Source organism: Cryptomeria japonica, chromosome 1 (assembly GCF_030272615.1).
Source record: "Cryptomeria japonica chromosome 1, Sugi_1.0, whole genome shotgun sequence".
Classification (NCBI taxonomy): domain Eukaryota; kingdom Viridiplantae; phylum Streptophyta; class Pinopsida; order Cupressales; family Cupressaceae; genus Cryptomeria; species Cryptomeria japonica.
Window position 1 is genome coordinate 176,561,128 of NC_081405.1, and position 21,458 is coordinate 176,582,585.

Sequence of the window (21,458 nt, forward strand, 5' to 3'; positions counted from 1 at the left end):
TTGCAAAGGTTATGCTCAAGAAGAAGGAATTGATTATGGTGAAACTTTTGCACCTGTTGCTAGACTTGAAGGAGTAAGAACATTGTTGGCCTATGCTGCTTTCAAACATTTCAAGGTATATCAAATGGATGTCGAATCTGCATTTTTTAATGGAATATTAGAAGAAGAAGTTTTTATTGAACAACCTGAAGGATTTGTTGAAGACAATAATAAAGATCAGGTATGTAAATTGAACAAAGCTTTATATGGTTTGAAACAAGCACCAAGAGAATGGTATGAAATATTGCACTATTATTTGATTAAGATTGGTTTTATAAGGACAAGTGAGAACAGCAACATGTACATGAAGAATGATGAAAATGGAATACTGATCTCAGCCATATTTGTTGATGATATTATATTTTGTAGAAAGGACTCTCTATGCAAGAACTTTGGAAATGAAATGAGCAAAGAATTTGAGATGTCATTAATCGGCGAGATAAAGTATTTTATAGGTTTACAGATACTACAAATGAAAAATGAGATTTTCATTACACAATCCAAGTACATGAAGGAAATCTTGAAGAAATTTGAAATGGAGGATTCAAAACCAATAAATACTCCTATGACTACCAACTGTAAATTGTCCAAGAATGATGAATCTACATCTGTTGATGAGACACTTTACCGATCCATGATTGGAAAGCTATAATATGTTGTTCACAACAGACCAGATATAGCACATGCAGTAGGTATAGTTGCAAGATTCTCTGCAGATCCCAAGGAAACACACATGACAGCAATCAAAAGAATTTTTAGATACTTGAAAGGCACAAAGGATTATGGCTTAGTATATCAGAAAAGAAATGATTTTGATTTAAAAGTTTATACTGATGTTGATTGGGCAGGCAACATTGATGACAGAAAAAGCACAAATGGAGGAGCTTCCTTCTTAGGAGAAAGACTAGTGAGTTGGCTTAGCAAGAAACAAGGATGTGTTTCTCAGTCAACAACTGAAGCTGAATATGTTACAGCAGCACTGAATTGTACCAACATTGCATGGATCAAACAACTGTTGGAAGGTATAAATGAGAAAGTTACCGAGCCAGTAACTATATTCTGTGACAATACTAGTTGCATTAATATTTCAAAGAAACCTGTTATGCACTCTAAGACAAAGCACATCTCTATCAAATATCATTATCTTAGAGAAGAAGCTCAAGAGAAGAAAGTGGTGTTGGAATATGTCAACACAAAGGAGCAAATAGCTGATATCTTCACCAAGCCACTACCAAAGGATACTTTTGAATATCTTAGAAGTAAGTTAGGGGTCCTACCCCTATCTTTTACTCACTGACCGAGTTCGGTGAAAGCATCACTTTGATGACTCTATTGAATATCTTTTGGGGAGCTGATGCTGGAGTGATACACTTTAGAATGTTTTTCTGAAAGTGTACTGGAAATAATACTGGGATAATACAGAAAATGATACAAGGAATAGGAATTGTAAATAAATGCTCTGACCGAGACTCAGTTGATACACAACAGTAGGAAATAACTTCTTACAGAAAGAAATTATGTTTTAGTTCTATTCTTTTTGGCATTGTTGTCAAAGGGGGAGAAGACCAAGAAGGAGAAGACCTACCCAGGGGGAGAAGACCAAGAAGGAGAGCAAGATATACCAAAAGGGGAGAAGACCTGAGAAGACTGAGAGAAGACTACAGATTGAAATAAAGACTGAAAACACAAGAGAAATTTGATGTATGGGGGGAGCATTTCAGCATTTCAGAATCACAGCAATCTGATTTTTTTTAAAGGTCAAATCAATTGGTTTTGCCGTCAATGCCAAAGGGGGAGATTGTTGGCAATATTACAAGGATATTGAGAAGGTTGTTGATGATTATGGACATAAATGGTTAAAGATGTTTTACTATCTTGATATTATTATTTTGTCATTGATGTCAAGAAATTGATTTTCTAATTCAGTATGATGTTGCCATATCTTAAGAAATATGATATGAAGATTATAAAGAAGTCGATAAAGACACAGGAAAGAATATGATGAATAAGGGGATAAGTTATTCAATGGGAAACTCTACCGAGTCAGACAATGATGAGATATTCATGTTTTAGATTGTTTTAACATTATACATATGTTGTAAAATGTAAAGGTTAATACTATACTATGTTATCAAGCAAAGAACCTAGTCGGTAAACCCTAAGGAACCTAGTCAGTAAACCCTAAGGTTATCGCAGTTGGTTAATGAAGACAAAATGTCTACCGAGTGAAGTTTAGTATTTACCGAGTTGTAACCAAGCTATAATAGAATGCATTAAATGTTTACATGTGATATTTAATGAAAGATGCTAATGAGCTGGAGTGGATCAATGATTGGCAAGCCATAAAAGAAGTTTGTTAAATGAATCTAAGGCAATGGAAAGTTGGCAAGAAGATCTATAGCTCAGATTGAACCGCATTACCCTAACACAAGTTCCAAGGTGATTGTGCAAGTTCCAAGGCGGGGTAAAACATTTTCAGATCGAAAGATACAATGAACCTGGACAAGATTGAAGATCTGATGGCTATGATTGATCATGGGAAATATGATCAAGGAGATTAAGCAGTTAGAAGATTGTTTATAAATAAGGAACTGTTGACAAACAATGTATGTGGGCAAGTGTATGCACAGGGATACTACATAGTGATTATCGAGCACAAAAGCTTGAAGACCTATTAGAATAACAGAGTATTGATGCCCAGCAGATAGACAAGATTAGTTCTATGTCTAGATTGTATTGAACAAATAGGAATCTGCTTTAGCATTTTAGATGTGAAGTTGCAGATAGATTGTATTACTGTTATTTAGTGAAAGTGATAGGAAATCTCTTAACCGAGTGGACTTAACAGTCTTATATGTAAATCCTCTAACAAGGTGACATTTTGATTGAGTGTTTGAAATCCTTTGACAAGGTCACTTCTAACAAAGTGAAGATCCTAATAGATCTGAGGGAAATCCCTTAACCAGGTCACATCTAGCAATGTGTTTGTAATCTTTAACAGGATTTGCTTTTAACCGAGCATACTCTAGAAGAGTATATTTCTTAGTGGGTCTGAAATCCCACAGTGGTTTTTTCCTATTTGGGTTTCCACATTAAATCTGGTGTTATGAGGTTTATATTGTTCATCTGCTTTTAAGTTTTCATGTTTGACAGTTTTTGATTATATGATTGATATATGTTACCGAGGTTGAATCTGATGTTTTTATGGATGATTAATTTTGTATGATTCACCCCCCCCCCCCCCTCTCATCTTGTTGGCTATTGGATCTGTACTTATATTATCAAAACTATCAAAACCACTGTGGGATTTTGGACCCACTAAGAAATATACTCTTCTAGAGTATGCTCAGTTAAAAGCAAATCCTGTTAAAGATTACAAACACATTGCTAGATGTGACCCGGTTAAGGGATTTCCCTTAGATCTGTTAGGATCTTCACTTTGTTAGAAGTGACCTTGTTAAAGGATTTCAAACACTCAATCAGAATGTCACCTTGCTAGAGGGTTTTACAAATAAGACTGTTAAGTCCACTCGATTAAGAGATTTTCTGTCACTTTCACAAAATAATAGTAATAAAAATCTATCTGCAACTTCACATCTAAAATGCTAAAGCAGATTCTTATTTGTTCAATACAATCTAGACATAGAACTAATCTTGTCTATCTGTTGGGCTTCTATACTCTATTATTCTAACAGGTCTTCAAGCTTCTGTGCTCGGTAATCACTATGTAGCATCCCTGTGCATACACTTGCCTGCATACATTGTTTATCAACAGTTTCCTATTTATAAACAATTAGGTAACTGCTTAATCTCCTTGATCACATTTCCCATGATCAATCATAGCCATCAGATCTTCAATCTTTTCTAGGTTCAATGCATCTTTCGATCTGAAAATGTTTTACCCCACCTTGGAACTTGCATATTAGTCTTGGAACTTGTGCTAGGGTATTGCGGTTCAATCTGAGCTGTAGATCTTCATGCCGACTTTTCATTGCCTTAGATTCGTTAACAAACTTCATTCACGACTCACCAATCATTGATTAGTTCCAGCTCATCATCTTCCTTCATTAAATACCGCATGTAAACATTTAATGCATTCTGTTATAGCTCGGTAACAACTCGGTGAATACTAAAGTTCACTCGGTAGACATTCCGCCTTAATTAACCGATAGCGATAACCTTAGGGTTTACCGACTAGGTTCCTTAGGGTTTACCGACTAGGTTCTTTTCTTGATAACATAGTATAGTATTAACCTTTACATTTTACAGCATATGTATGATGTTAAAACAATCTAAACATCATGATCTCATCATTGTCTGACTCGGTACTAGTTCCCCATTGAATACCTTATTCATCCCCTTATTCATCATATTCTTTCCTATGTCTTTTACCGACATCTTTATAATCTTCATATCATACTTCTCAAGATATGGCAACATCATACTGAATTAGAAAATCAATTTCTTGACATCAATGACAAAATAATAATATCAAGACAGTAAACATCTTTAATCAGTTATATCCATAATCATCAACAACCTTCTCAATATCCTTATGAAATGCCAACAATCTTTCATTGTCTGTTATAATGCAATATTGCCAACAATCTCCCCCTTTGGCATTGATGGCAAAACCAATTGATTTGACCTTAAAAGATTTAGATTATTGTGATTCTGAAATGCTGAAATGCTCTTCCCCATACATTGGACTTTTCCTGATCAGTTTTCTTTCCAATCTTTAGTCTGCTCAGTTTTCTTTTAGTCTTCTCCCCTTATAGGTCTTCTTCCTCTATATTAGTCTTCTCCCCCTTTGTAGGTCTTCTCCCCCTTTGACAACAATGCCAAAAAGTAAAGAACTAAAACATAATTACTTTCTGTAAGAAGTTATTTCCTGCTGTTGTGTATCAACTGAGTCTCGGTCAGAGCATTTGTCTTCAACTCCTGTTCCCTGTAATATTTCATGTCTTATTTCCTGTATACCTTTAGAAAACATCCTAAAGTGTATAAATTAGCATCAACTCCCAAATGATATTCATAGAGTCATCGGATTGATGCTTTCACCGAACTCGGTCAGTGAGTAGAAGATAGGGGTAGGACCCCTAACTTACTTCTAAGATATTCAAAAGTGTCCCTTGGTAGTGGTTTGGTGAAGATATCTGCTATTTGTTCCTTTGTGCTAACATACTCCAATACCACTTTCTTCTCTTGAGCTTCTTCTCTAAGATAATGACATTTGATAGATATGTGCTTTGTCTTAGAGTGCATAACAAGATTCTTTGAAATATTAATGGCACTAGTATTGTCACAGAATATAGTTACTGGCTCGGTAACTTTCTCATTTATACCTTCCAATAGTTGTTTGATCCATGCAATGTTGGTACAATTCAATGCTGCAACAACGTATTCAATTTTTGATGTTGACTGTGAAACACATCCTTGTTTCTTGCTAAGCCAACTCACTAGTCTTTCTCCTAAAAAGAAAGCTCCTCCACTTGTGCTTTTTCTGTCATCAATGTTGCCTGCCCAATCAGCATCAGTATAAACTTTTAAATCAAAATCATTTCCTTTCTGATATACTAAGCCATAATCCTCTCTGTCTTTCAAGTATCTAAAAATTCTTTTGATTGTTGTCACGTGTATTTCATTGGGATCTGCAGAGAATCTTGCAACTATACCTACTGCATGTGCTATATCTGGTCTACTATGAACAACATATAGTAGCTTTCCAATCATGGATCGGTAAAGTGTCTCATCAACAGATGCAGATTCATCATTCTTGGACAATTTACAATTGGTAGTCATAGGAATACTTACTGGTTTTGAATCCTCCATTCCAAATTTCTTCAATATTTCCTTCATGTACTTGGATTGTGTAATGAAAATCTCATTTTTCATTTGCAATATCTGTAAACCTATAAAATACTTTATCTCACCGATTAATGACATCTCAAATTCTTTGCTCATTTCATTTCCAAAGTTCTTGCATAGAGAGTCATTTCTACAAAATATAATATCATCAACAAATATGGCTGAGATCAGTATTCCATTTTCATCATTCTTCATGTACATGTTGTTGTTCTCACTTGTCCTTATAAAACCAATCTTAATCAAATAAGAGTGCAATCTTTCATACCATGCTCTTGGTGCTTGTTTCAAATCATATAAAGCTTTGTTCAATTTACATACCTGATCTTTATTATTGTCTTCAACAAATCCTTCAGGTTGTTCAATAAAAACTTCTTCTAATATTCCATTAAAAAATGCAGATTTGACATCCATTTGATATACCTTGAAATTTTTGAAAGCAGCATAGGCCAACAATGTTCTTACTCCTTCAAGTCTAGCAACAGGTGCAAAAGTTTCACCATAATCAATTCCTTCTTCTTGAGCATAACCTTTGCAAACTAGTCTTTCTTTGTTCCGAATGACCTCTCCTTTTTCATTTAGCTTGTTTCTGAAAATCCACTTTGTACCAATTACATTTTTGTCCTTCGGTCTTGGGATTAGTGTCCATGTGTCATTCTTCTTGATTTGATCAATCTCTTCTATCATAGCATTTATCCAATCTTCACTGTTAAATGCCTCTTTCACTATTCTTAGTTCAAATTCAGATATCAAACATGTGTTATGTCTCAGTTTGTTCCTTGTCATCACTGGATCATCCTTATCTCCTATAATCTGACTTGGTGCATGGTGTCTTCTGATATACTTGGCTAATACAGGCTTGGTAGGTTCTGTATGATCTTCTTCATCACTCGGTAACTAGATATTTTCTTCATTTTCTTCAATAGTTATCTCGGTAGGACTTCTCGGTTGCACATAGACAAATTCATCATAGTCTTCCGATTCCTTGGAATTTTCTTTATCATTTCTTTTTGCAAATTCATCAATTTTCACATTTGCACTTTCTACTATTTTGTTAGATGATATACAGGTTCATATAATATACAGATTGTTGGTTTGTCAAAAATGAAGACTGGTAAAAATGTGTTATGCCGCTTTAATTCCTCATACCGCTTGGGATCCATGAACCGCTTGGGATCCATGAACCGCTTGGGGTCAACATGCCGCTTCAAACTAGGAAACACATTCTGCAAAACACCAATAGTCTAAAGACTATAATACAACATATCGGTTGGAACAAATACCGGTTGTGCTCTAACTCATACATATAAAGGAGATCTCAATGCAAGTGTGTGTCCATCAATGACAATCACAACATAAACATCAAAAATGCCAACAATAATAACCTCACACGCTACAACAATACATGCAGACCAAAACATTGTCGGCTTAGACATAGTCTAGACCCAAATCAATACCGCATGCAACAAACATGGCCAAGAATTATGCCTCGAACATCCACAATATGCTACAATCATTCATGTGGGCTTCACTTAGTGAGTCTGGGTTATAGCACGTGCGTTCATGGCATACTAAAGAATCCCCCTATTTTTTTTAAATATTGCCCTAATCTCCTTTTTTGTCACCCCATCCTAATACACAACTTGAATTAAAATCCCCCCTATTGTCACCAGATATTACATTTTTCCATAGCCCGAATTTAAAATACCCCATTTTCATCGATAGGCAATATATTGTACCCTCATTTTTGGGATACTAAACCCCCCAATATGAAAGAACGTGATATAATATTGCCTAGCCAGTGAAGCCCCCTTGTAATCATTATGAATGTCGCATAACATGATGAACAACACCATATCAAGAAAAGGATCAATAACATGCACAAAAATCAATGCGGACCAACAACACAAATAAAACATGATCTAGAAACAACCTCACACCAGAAACAACCACAACATTACCACTTACTAGAATCTTCATTATCAATATATCGAACCTCAAGAACACCAAACAAACCGACTATCAAACTAAAATATTCACTTGTGAACCTCCAAATCATGAACCATATGAATTGAGGACACATATGAATGTCCCAAACACTCTGCCAAATCTGCAAATCAAGATAATGCAATTCTGAAGCAATGCAGAGCAAAAACCAGAATATCGAATAATACGAACAACTGATTAAGATCAACCTCAATACCGGATCTCATAACTCAATCAAATAACCATGTTGACCACTAAAACTTCTTTTTAATTAACTAGAGATAAGTATCTCTAAACCCATTAAACCGCAACAACTCAACTGCAACACACTACCTAAACCAACTCATTTAATCTAACTACAATATTGGAATACACAGAAGAATATGTTGAAATCAATGACAAAACATCATTCCAGCAAACTTCTCAACAATATCCAACAATCTCCCCCTTTGGAATTGATGGCAACATATGAATGTGAAAAAAAATCAATGCAAAGAAAGAAATTAACAACCAACAATCTCCCATAACTCTCAACAATCTCCCCTTGAGATCAGCACAGGATATAGCATTTTTTCACATGCTCTTCTCCCCCTTTGACATCAATGCAAAAGGCATATACATGAAAAATCTTGATTCTCTCCCCCTTACACAAATCTGAACAATGGAAACGCACCACTAACTACTCCCCCTGAGTAGCAGCCTTACTCATCAATCTGGATCACAAGATATCTCTATGCAGTCCACTAGATTGATGCAACTCCATGCATCTTAGTTCTCATCTAGAATAGTAATCACCCCTAGCTTCTCTCTAAGATACTCAAATGTATCTTTAGGCAAAGGCTTCGTGAAGATATCTGCAATTTGTTCCTTTGTAGATACATACTCCAATCTAACTTCCTTCTCATTCACCTTCTCTCTCAAGAAATGAAACTTGATTGAGATATGCTTAGTCTTTAAATGCAACACCAAATTATTAGAAATTCTTATAGCACCTAAATTGTCACAGTATAGCAATAGGATCATCAAAAATAATTTTGAAATCCTTCCACATCTGTTTCATCCAAATCACCTAAGTACAATTGCTAGCAACAACAATGTATTCAACATCTGCAGTAGTCAAAGATATAGAATTTTGCTTCTTACTCATCCATGAAACCAATCTCTTACCCAACAAAAATACACTACCACTAGTACTCTTTGTTAGATAGTTCAAATAACTAGAAGACAACTAAGAGAGGGGGGGTGAATCAGTTGTCTCAGATTACAAGGACCTTAAGAAATTAAAACTTTAATACCGGAATGCTTAAACCAAATACCGAAATAGCAGTTAAACCAATTAAGCATAAACAATAATTAGAGAATAAATACCATCCATATGACACCAAGATTTATAACTGGAAAACCTGGTAAAGGGAAAAACCATGATGGGAAGCCTACCCACAGTCAGATAATACTTTTGCAGTAAGTATGTAAATTACAATTGAGGGGCTTGCACTTACAGGAAGGCCAACAGCCTAGAGTGCACTTCTCATCACAAAAGGAGTCTCACTGACTACATATAAATCCATACTACAATCCAAAAGAAGTGTTGAACTGCAAAGATAGTATCTCCTATGCTTGAGTACATATCTGGTTAAGCTCAATACCAAAGGACTAAATCCTATTACATAAACTCAATTTGATCTCCTATGATTGACCAAATCCTCTACCGAAATTATATTACATTTTTCGCACATTACATGTCCATTTCCCTTTTCCTGACCTTATCCCCTATCATGATCTACAATGAGATCTTACATCATATATATATATATAAACCCTTGACCATAAACAATCAGGTCGGCCACCAAACAATAAACCAAATACATAATTACAAAACATGTCGACCTTAGGCCAAACAAATAATATCCAATACATAAGACATCTCGGAAACATATCGAGAGGTCCAATCCACACGTTTCATTAAACTAGTCTATAACCTAGATCAACCGGGACCCAATATAGGTCCATACGCTAAAGGAATGATCTCCAGCCACCAAGTCTTGAACATAATCACCAACAACATCCTGAAACTCCACCAGAAGTTGCACCAACACCACTTATGCATATCATCAAATATCTTCATCAAAAGCTCTATTGGTGAAACCCTCGCTGGAACCACAAGCCAAGCTTTCAAGCAAACGGGATAGCATTCGATCACCAGACCAAAACCAACTTACTGAATATGAACATGAGTATCATGAATAAGCCAATTTTATAACTAAATCATATCGGAGCCTATTGGATCATGTCGGATCCAAACCAACCAGAAACTACTCAACCTACTGGGACCAGAAGGGTGTCGGTAAAGCATCCAAATAGCTAGTGTTGACATCAATGAAAAAACATCAATGCAACACATGATCAATTCATCCAAATGGCCAAAAATCTCCCCCTTTGGCATTGATGGCAGCACTAGATGTGAAAAACATCTAAGTACCAAGAAATTTCAAACACGTCTCCCCCTTTGGAAGACAACCAACAATCTCCCACTCAAAGATATAGCAATGAAGTTATAAAATAAATACCAAACCCCCCTATGAATGATATCTTTGTAAAGCTCTGAATTACACATATATCTCTCTCACTAATGTATATAACTCCTTAAGTTTTTATTTTTCACATCAATATCTCTCCCCCTTTGACATCAATGCTAGAAATCTGACAAAAATATCAAAGAAAAAACATAAACCATTGAATCACAAAGTTAAATACTTCCCCTGAGGAGTAGCGTCCCCACATCAGTGCCACAATGAAAAATATCTCTGATAATGCCTATCGAACTAATGTCAAACCACATCAATCAAATCTCTATCGGAGGGGCAAAAACTCCCAATCTATCTCTGAAGTACTCAAATGATTCCTTAGGGGAAGGTTTAGTGAAGATGTTTGCAATCTTCTCTTTAGTGTTCACATAAACCAGTTTAACTTCATTTGTTTCCACCTTCTCCTTTAAAAAGTTATACTTAATAGATATGTGATTTGTCTTAGAATGAAATTCCAGATTCTTTGATATATCAATAGCAGCAAAGTTGTCACAGTAAATAACTATCAGTCCATTGCAATGCACTTTGATATCCTTCAACATTTGCTTCATCCATAAAACATGTGTACAGTTAGTAGCAGCAACAACATACTCAGCTTCAGCAGTAGATAAAGAAGTACATGATTTTTTATTGTTGATCCATGAAACCAACTTCTTTCTAAGAAAGAAAGCTCCATCAGAATTACTTTTCTGGTCATCAACATCTCCAGCTCAATCGGCATTTGTATATGCACATAAAGTAAAGTCATCATCCTTAAGGTACCACAAACCATATTTTGATGTACCTTGTAAGTATCTAAAAATCCTTTTCACTGCATTCTCATGATTTTCTCTAGGATCACTCTGAAATCTTGATATAATATAGACATCATTCATTATGTCAGGCCTAGTCTGAGTCAAATAAAGCAAACCTCCAATCATAGATTTGTATCTTGTAGGATTTACCAGTGCAAAAATATATTTTCTTGTCAATTTCTCACTTGTAACCATAGGAGTACTTACCAGTTTAGAATCTCCCATACCAAATTTCTTCAACAAATCCCTAGCATACTTAGTTTGACAGATGAAAATAGCTTTATTAGTCTAAGTAATCTGCAAACTTAAGAAAAAATTAATTTCCCCAATCATAGACATTTCAAATTCATTCTTCATATTGTTAGCAAATTCCTTACACAACTTATCTTCACTTGCAAAAACAATGTCATCAACAAATACTTCAATAATCAATATATTATCATCAGTGGCCTTATAATATAAATTATTGTCAGCATTACCCTTAGTAAATCCAAGCTTCAAAAGATATTTATCCAACCTTGCATACCAAGCTCTAGGTGCCTATTTCAATTCATATAAAGCTTTCATTAACATGTAAACCATGTTTGTATCATCTGATAGTGAAAAACCATCAGGTTGCTCAATATAAACTTCCTCGTCAAGATCCCCAATCAAAAATGCACATTTAACATACATCTAATAAACCTTGAAGTTCTTATGGGCAGCATAGGCAAGAAATAATCTTACAGCTTCAATCCTAGCTACCAATGCAAAAGTCTCTCCATAATCAATTCCTTCCTTGTGATAATATCCTTTTCAAACCAATCTAGCCTTATTCCTTACAAATTGACCATCCTCATTCAATTTATTCCTAAAAACCCATTTAGTTCCAATATCATTCTTATTTTTAGGTCGGGGAACCAAAGTCCATGTGTTATTTTTCTCAATTTGATATAATTCTTCTTCCATAGCTTTCAACCAATAATCATCTTTACATGCCTCAATTACTGATACCGATTCAACTTGTGAAATTAAACATACCTCATTAGTTGCCAGTATTCTTCTTGTCATTACGCCATTGTTCTTATCCCCAATGATCTGACCTTCTGAATGATTCAATCTCACATCCCTAGGAGTCTTCTGACTCTCTATTCCTCTTCCTAGTTCTTCATTTATTGTAGAATTTTGTGATACTGTCGAAGTAACTAGATCAACACTCTATTCCAGTAAAGGTTCTACCAGTTCAGATATAATCATTTCCACCGTTGGTTCCTTCTCATAATCTCTAATATGACCTCTATTCAGCTCATCCACCTTGACATTAGCACTCTCCACAATTCTCTGCAACCTCTTGTTATAACATCTATATTCTTTGATTTCATTATAATAACCAAGAAATATGACTTCATCACATCTAGGATCAAATTTTCCAATGATATCATCTCTTCTGATATAATATTTACTACCAAAGATTCTGAAATACTCAAATGTAGGTGTATTGCCAAACCATAATTCATACGATGTCTTACCGGTTTCTCCTTTGATATGTACTTTGTTGAATGTATAAACGGATGTGTTTATTGCTTCTCTCTAGTAGTTATGAGGTATACTATCTTCCATTATCATTGTTCTAGCAGCATCCAAGATAGTTTTGTTCTTCCTTTCCATAACTCCATTCTGCTGAGGTGTCCAGGAAGTAGAAAATTGTCTTCTTATACCATGTTTTTCACAAAAGTTATTAAACTCATTGGATGTGAATTCTCCACCATGATCTGACCTCAAACATTTAATCTTCAATCCTATCTCAGTTTCCACTTTAGCCTTAAAGATTTTAAACTTTTCAAATGCTTCAGATTTTTCATTTAGAAAAGTAACCCACATCATTCTAGAATAATCATCAATAATTAACATGAAATATCTATCACCTTGAAAACTTTTGACTCTAGCAAGGCCACACAAATCAATATGAATAAGATCAAGAACATCATTAGATCTATCTTGTATACTCCTAAACTAGGTTCTGACCTATTTACCCATTTGACATTCTTTACATACCGGATTATAGGGTTTTGCAATCTAAGGTATATCTCTAACTACCTTAGTTGAACTGATCCTCACAATGCAATCAAAATTCACATGACACAGCCATTTATGCCATAGCCAACTCTCATCAATTTGTGCAATCAAACATGTCTTCTCACCAGAATTCAAATGAAATATATTACCTTTTGTCTGTGTACCGGTTGCAATCTCCAAACCAGATCTGTTAATAATTTTGCATTTTCCATCCTTAAACTGTGATCGAAATCCCTTATCCACCAAGTGTCCTACACTCAAAAGATTATACCTTAAACCTTCAACATAATAAACATTGTTAGTATTGTTCTTACCATCCAATCATATAGTTCCTTTTGTTGGCATATGATGAAGCGGTGACAATGTATGTTGTCATTGATGTCAATATATGCTTAAGAAGGTGAACCAGTATGCACCAGTATGAAGATTGGAAGCAGTTATGATCAATCGGGATGGAGTGGACCGGTGTCAAGGTTCACTAAGTGTGACTACCAGTTGGTAGTCTCTGTTCAGCTCTAGGGTTACCGGTATGGCCTGTGTGGTGCAACCGATGGCGTTTTGTGAATGATAATGATAAGGATCGGTATGCCACGCCAGCTATGTGCATGTGAAGAATTTCCTTGAAGATCTTGTGCATGAAGATTGATTGCATTGAATTCCTATCTGGGGAATGCGTGATTTTCTAAGCAGTGTGTGAAGAGCGCATGATGGGTTACTATTTTCCAGATGCAGTGAAGATTGGATGATGCAGAATGTCTCGAGATCTGTCTTAGATAATTTCATTCTATGTAATGTGTTTGGACGGTTGGACCGCTTGTATTTGTAAACCTAAAGTATTTAGGGTTTAGGGTTTATGTTGTTGACCTAACTTTTGTCTATAAGGTCGATGAGTTTTGTTATTGTCACTGTTGGCAAAAGTTGTGTGTGTGTCCGCATGTTGGAGATTAGATACTTGCCAAACCAGAGTGAGGAATCTGCAGAGTGTGATTGCAGAGGACAAAAACTAAAAAGGATCTACTTTAGCAAGGAGTGTTGTTATCAGATCAAAGTTTTTCCTGTTGTTTTCTAACCATTTCAACAGAAGGAAAATCCCTTGACCCAGTAGCTTTAACAGGATTTGTTGTAAATCCTTTAACCAGGTGACTCAATTTCATTGAGTTATATATAATCCTCTAGCAAGGTAACCTTTAACAGGGTTTCAACCTTTCATAGGGTATATAGCCATCCCTTAACTGGGTGATCCCTAACAAGATCGGTTCCTAAAAAAACTTTATTGTAAAGTCTTTAGCCAAACTAGGCTCCTAACAGAGCGGAATTCAAAAGAGTTCAAAACAAACTTGTGGGTATTCATTCCCATCATGGTTTTTCCTATTTGGGTTTCCACGTGAAAAATCTTTGTGATATGGGTTGTGAGTTTTCATGTGATGATTGTGTGTTTCTGATTAAGTTAGTTATGCAAGAAGTGTTAAATGGTTGTGGTATTGTAGATACAACTCATGCATGATTATATCGGTAAAGTAGTCATCAAGATTTGAGATCTGTGGAATGTTGTCTGAAGTATCTATGTTTAACCGATATAGCCATGGTTATGCTTAGTGGTGAAGACAACCAGTCTATTGTGTTTTAATATGATAAAGTGTTGTGAAGTTTTTGTGTGTACTGATTCACCCCCCCCTCTCAGTATCGATCAAGACCTTAGTTGCTCATCATTATTCATCAATTGGTATCAAAGCACATCCAGTTCCTCGGTGATATAAGCTTAACCGCTTGAGGCAAAAGATCATGTTGTAATGATGAAGAGGGAAGGCCCTAAGTTCAACAGGGACAAATTTACAATATGGAAGTACAGAATGAAGATATATAGCAGGAGTTTGGTGCACAAAACTGGAGCTACGTTGAGAATGCCTATGTAATCCCCACTAGCACTCTAATCGACGATCAGAAAAAAGAGATACAAGAAAATGGGCAAGTCATGGAAGCCCTTATTAGCAACTTGTCCGATATAGAGTTCATTGATGTACAAGATAAGGAAAATACAAAAGACGTATGGGACAGACTAGAATCCATCTATAGCAGTGATGAACATGTCAAGAAGGCTAAGGAAGAAAGCCTTAGAGGAAAGTTTGAAGATATGAGGATGGTTGAAGGAGATACCATTCAGCACTATGGCATAAGAATCAAGACAATGGTTGGTGAAATCAAGAGCACTGGTGGAACAATTGATGATGCCACTGTTGTCAGTAAAGTTTTGAGATCACTTTTACTAGTCTACACAATCAGGGTTGCCGCTATTCAGGAGTTAAGATCTATCGACAAAACCAAGGTATCCTTAGACTCTATTATTGCAAAATTGACTGCATATGAATTGAAAAGCTATGATGGTAGTGTTCAAAAGACAGAGTCTGCCTTTAGAGCGTATGTTTCCTTTGTACCAACCAGGAAAGGAAAAGAAGTTAGTACCAATTATGAATCCAAGCCAAGTAGAGATATGGACGATGAGGAGATTCTGATGGAGTTTGAAGCTCTTCTTGCTAAGAGAATTCCAAAAGGCATCGGTAAATATAGAGGTAAGCTTCCTCTGAAGTGTTTTTCCTATAATAAGATAGGACATATAGTTGTTAACTATCCTAACAATGACAATAAGGATAAATCGGAAAGGTTTAGAAAGTATAAAGGAGGAGGTAGGAGAAATTGTCTTGTTATAGTGGATGAAGGTGTTATCGATGAAGAATGTGAGGATGAAGAGAGTGAGTACATAGTGTTTGTAGTTGTTAAGGAAGAGGTGTCTAACCAGAAATCCCTTGTCTCTCGCATTGAAAACTCTAATGAGTGGATCATTGAGAGCGGGTGTTCTCACCACATGACTGGTTACCGGAGAAAGTTTCTAACTCTAGAAGAATATGATGGAGGTGTTGTCCGATTTGGCAACGATGCACCTTGCATGGTGAAAGGAAAAGGATCCATCTCACTAAATGGAAAGAGAAGTGCAGATGATGTCTACTAGTTGGAAGGCCTTAAGCACAACCTTTTATGTGTTGCTCAGTTGAATGACAAATGACTTATTCTGGAGTTCAAAGGAGGACTCTGCAGAATAATTGGAAAAAGTGGTGAGCTTATTGCCACCAGTAAGCAGACCAGAGGAAACTTATTTCAGCTAAATGCCAAGATTAGTCAGTGCCTGATGGCGAAATTTGATGATAGTTGGATATGGAAAAGGAGACTTTGTCATGTGAATTTTGACAATATTGTAAAGGTGAGTAAGATCAAGGCAGTAAGAGGATTGCCTTTGCTGAGAAAACCAGAGAATGCTTTATGCAGAGAATGTCAGCTTGGGAAGATGTCTTCCTCAACATTCAAGGTAAGTCTTTTTCAGTAGAGAACTTACTTGATCTAGTGCATACCAATCTATGTTGTCCTATGAAAACAAGAAGCATTCAGGGAGATCGATATTTCATGATTCTTATTGGCGACTACTCAAGAATGATGTGGGTCACATTCTTGAAAAACGAGTCTGAGGCATTTGGAAAGTTCAAAGCCTTTAGAGAATTATTTGAGAGGGACAGTAGCAGAAGAATAAAATGTCTTAGAACCGATCAAGGAGTTGAATTCACTTCTGATGAATTCAACAAGTACTATGAAGAGAACGACATTAAGAGGCAGTTGTCTGCCTTAAGGACACCATAGCAGAATGGCATAACAGAGAGGAATAATAGGACTGTAGTGGAAGCAGCTAGAACTATGTTGATCTAAGGAAATGTTTCTCATGCATTTTGGAGAGAAGTGGTGAGCATTGCATTATATACCATGAATCAGGTACTCATCAAGAAAGGTAAAGACAAAACCCCCTATGAGTACTGGAATGGAAGAAATCCCAATGTGTGTTATTTCAAAGTGTTTGGGAGTAAATACTATATCAAGAGAGGTGAGCATCTCAGTAAGTTTGATGCTAAGTCAATGAAGGAATATTTCTTGGATATTCCACTAAAAGCAAAGGTCTCAAGTAGTACAATAGAAGGAACTAGAAGATTGTTGAGAGTATCAATGTCAGCATTGATGAATCCCCTAAGAAGGCTGAGGAAACCGAAAACAAGGAAATGGAAGATGAAGTTGGTTTAGCCTTCTAGGAACCGGTAAATAAAGAAACAAATGACAAACACTGCAAAGACCTCAATGTTGTTGTACCGGTAGAAGCTTCAGCGGGTGAAGAAGAAGAATAATAAGAAGAAAAAAAAGAAGAGGAAAAGCAAGCGAAACCTGCTATGGTCATTCCTAGGTATGTAAGACTGCATCATGATCTGAAGAAGATCATGGGAGTCAAAGATGTAGGAATACTTACAAGGAGGAAGGTGAAAGAAAGCTCTTGCATGATTTCAGAATTTAAGCCTAAGACTACTAGGGAGGCACTTACCGATGAAGAATGGATAAAGGTAATGGAAGAAGAGCTCGACAAGATAGAGAAGAATGCAACATGGTCCTTGGTACCTAGATCGGAACACAAGAATGTCATTGGTACCAAATGGGTCTTTGGGAATAAGCTGAATGAAGAAGGAATAGTGGTAAGGAACAAGGCAAGACTTATATGCAAGGGATATACTCAAAAGAAGAAGAAGACTATGGAAAAACCTTTTCCCTAGTGGCTAGACTGGAAGGTGTCTGAATGCTACTTGCATTTGCAGAATTCAAGGGATTCAAGGTATACCAAATAGATGTGAAGTTTGTATTCTTGACTGGAATCCTAGAAGAATAAGTGTATATTGAGAAACTGGATGGGTTTGCTTTTTCATAAGATAGTAACATGGTGTGTAGATTATACAAGGTCCTGTAAGGATTGAAACAAGCACCAAGAGCATGGTATGAACAGTTACACTCTCATCTTGTGAAGATAGGATTTCAAGAAATAAGTGAGGACAGCAACATATACCTAAAATCTAAAGGTTATCAGATACTAATCCGCGAAGTATTTGTAGATGACATAATCTTCAGAGGAGATGATGAAATGAGTCATGCATTTGCAGATGAAATGAAGAAAGAGTTTGAGATGTCTCTCATTGGAAAGATAAAGTTCTTCATTGATCTACAGATTCAACAGATGAAAGAAGGAATCTTCATTACCTAGTCCAAGTATATCAAAGAGGTATTGAAGACCTTTGGCATGGAGGAGAGCAAACCGGTTGGAACACCAATGGTGACCAGCTACAAACTGACTAAGGAGGATGATTCAGTGTTGGTGAATGAGATGGAGTACCGGTCAATGATCGGTAAGCTGCACTACGTGGTGCACAGTAGACCAGATATTGCTCATGTAGTGGGCATAGTGGCCCATTTTCAGAAGAGTCCAAGAGAATCCCACTTGGTAGTGGTAAAGAGGATTCTTAGATACCTGAAGAGGACAGTTGATTATGGATTGTGGTATCCATACAATGGTGACTTTGATCTCAAAGTGTTTACCGATGCAGATTGGGTAGGTAATGTGGATGACCGGAAGAGCACAATTGGTGGAGCGTTCTTCCTTGGTGGAAGACAAGTCTCATGGACAAGCAAGAAGCAGAGTTGTATTTCCTAGTCTATAGCTAAAGAGAAGTATGTGGCAACATTTATGAACTGTACTCAGGCAATCTGGATGAAGCATGTACTGAATGGCTTCAAAGTGACTATATCTGAACTGGTGAGTATTTTCTGTGATAATACCAGTGTAATAAACATTTCCAAAAATTTGTTACTGCATGCTAGGACTAAGTACATTGAGCTCAAGTATCATTTCTTGAGAGAAAAGGTTCAGAATAAAGACGTTGTATTAGAACATGTTTCCAATAAGGAGCTGCTAGCAGACATATTCACTAAGCCCTTACCAAAGACTACATTTACCTATTTGAGAGGTGAATTAGGGGTTTTGCCCCTTCATGAAGTAAACTACGTTGTGTGCTCCACATCAATCAGGTACTAATATGTCAGATCTTACAGGACTGATGTGTTGAAGGATGCTACTCCATAGGGGGCGCAACATAGTGGAGATTGGGAGTTTGTGCCTCCACTTTGGCATTGTTGTCAAAGGGGGAGAAGATATTTGATGATGTATGGGGGAGAAGATATATTGTTTGGAGAGAAGATATTTGATGATGAAGACATATGGCAAAGTGCACACTGACCAGTCTAGATGGTGGTGGTTATGATATTTGAACCAGAATATGTCAACCGGTATATGTTATTGAGCAATGATACACTGAGTATTGCCATCAATGCTAAAGGGGGAGATTGTTGGCATATGATGAATCGGTGACAATGTATGTTGTCATTGATGTCAATATATACTCAAGCACGTGAACCAGTATGCACCAGTATGAAGATTGGAAGCAGTTATGGTCAACTGGGATGGAGTGGACCGGTGTCAGGGTTCACTAAGTGTGACTACCGGTTGGTAGTCTTTGTTCAGCTCTAGGGTTACTGGTATGGCCTGTGCAATGCAATTGATGGTGTTTTGTGAACGATAAGGATAAGGATTGGGATGCCATGTCAGTTTTGTGCACGTGAAGAATTTCCTTGAGGATCTTGTGTGTGAAGATCGAATGCATTGAATTCCTATCTCGAGAATGCGTGATTTTCTGAGTGGTGTGTGAAGAGTGCATGATGGGTTGTTGTTTTACAGATGCGATGAAGATTGGATGTCGCAGAATGTCTCGAGATCTATCTTAGATCATTTTATTCTATGTAATGTGTTTGGATGGTCAGGATTGGACCACTTATATTTGAAACCTAAAGTATTTAGGGTTTAGGTTTTATGTTGCCGACCTAACTTTTGTCTATAAGGTCGATGAGTTTTGCTATTGTCATCGTTGGCAAAAGTTTTGTGTGTCTGTGTGTTGGAGATTAGATACTTGCCAAACCAAAGTGAGGAATCTGCAAAGTGTGATTGTAGAGGATAGGAACTGAAAAGGATCTCCTTTTGCAAGGAGTGTTGTTATCAGATCAGATTTTTTCTTGTTGTCTTCTAACCATTTCAACAGAAGGAAAATACCTTGACCTGGTAGCTTTAACAGGCTTTGTTGTAAATCCTCTAACCAGGTGGCTCAAGTTCATTAAGTTATTTAAATCCTCTAGCAAGGTAATCTTTAATAGGGTTTCAACCTTTAATAGGGTATATAGTCATCCCTTAACTAGGTGATCCCTAACAAGATCGGTTCCTAACAGAACCTTATTGTAAAGTCTTTAACCAGACTAGCCTCCTAACTGAGGGGACTTCAAAAGAGTTCAAAACAAACTTGTGGGTATTCATCCCCACCATGTTTTTTCCCATTTGGGTTTCCACGTGAAAAATCTTTGTGTTATGGGTTGTGAGTTTTTCATGTGATGATTGTGTGTTTCTGATTAAGTTAGTTATGCAAGCAGTGTTAAATGGTTTTGGTATTGTAGATACAACTCATGCATGATTATATCGGTAAAGTAGTCATCAAGATTTGAGATCTATGGAATGTTGTCTCAGTACCGATCAGGACCTTAGTTGCTCATCATTATACATCACCTTTTCCTTTGATCATACATGCTTTGTCATCTCCAAATCTAACCAGACCGCCATCAAATTCTTGCAAAGATAGAAACTTCCCTTTATCTCCAGTCATATGATGTGAACAACCACTATCAATTACCCATTCTCTTCAATTTTAGCAGCAAGTGCCTTCTCTTAAGGTACATTCTCTTCCAGTGTCGGAACATCTTCCTTGATATCCAAAAACACCCATTCCTTCCCATTACTGGAACCATTAGTAGATTCTTCAGTCGGTTCTTCATCAGAATTGGTAATTCCTTCCTCATATGCTATGTATCATGATTTATCTTTGTTTTTCTTGTACTTATACTTGTTCTGATATCCAGGGTTAGGCTTAAATGATATTCTAATTCTTTCTTCAAATCTTGAATTCCTTTCAGGACATCTAGATGCAAAATGACCAATCTTGTTACATGCAAAACATTTAAAAGGTGATTTTCCTTCATACTTACTTCCTACCGGTCCTTTAGGTACTCTTCTAGCAAATAGTTCTTCAAGTTGCTCAAACTCTTCATCTTCTTTCTTCATATCATCCAATTCTTTTACATACAAATCTTTCTAATCTTGATTGTTGGTTGATGATGCAAATGCATG